Source organism: Penaeus monodon, chromosome 19 (assembly GCF_015228065.2).
Source record: "Penaeus monodon isolate SGIC_2016 chromosome 19, NSTDA_Pmon_1, whole genome shotgun sequence".
NCBI classification, from domain to species: Eukaryota; Metazoa; Arthropoda; class Malacostraca; order Decapoda; family Penaeidae; genus Penaeus; species Penaeus monodon.
The window spans coordinates 20118996-20119274 of record NC_051404.1 but is presented as its reverse complement, the minus strand read 5'-3'; positions in this window follow the sequence as shown (position 1 = coordinate 20119274).

The window sequence follows — 279 nt, the reverse complement described above, 5'->3', positions numbered from 1 at the left end:
AAATAGGGAAGACCCAAGAGTGTATTATTGCCTTATTGTAATTATTTATATAGGTTTCTCGCCGCATTTTGTGTAATGGCGCTGTTTTTTTCTAGATTATTTTCCGTTCTTGTGAAAGGGCGTGGCTCGGAATACGTAGGAGGAGGCATTGACGTCATTTTGCCTCGTGCGAGTGTGGATCGCAAGACGGAGAATTTTCAGTGCAGTAAGCTTGTATTATTGATGCAGCTGTGTAAGGCTCTCTTCCTCTATTTTACGTTCTCTTATTCTGTTCATGTA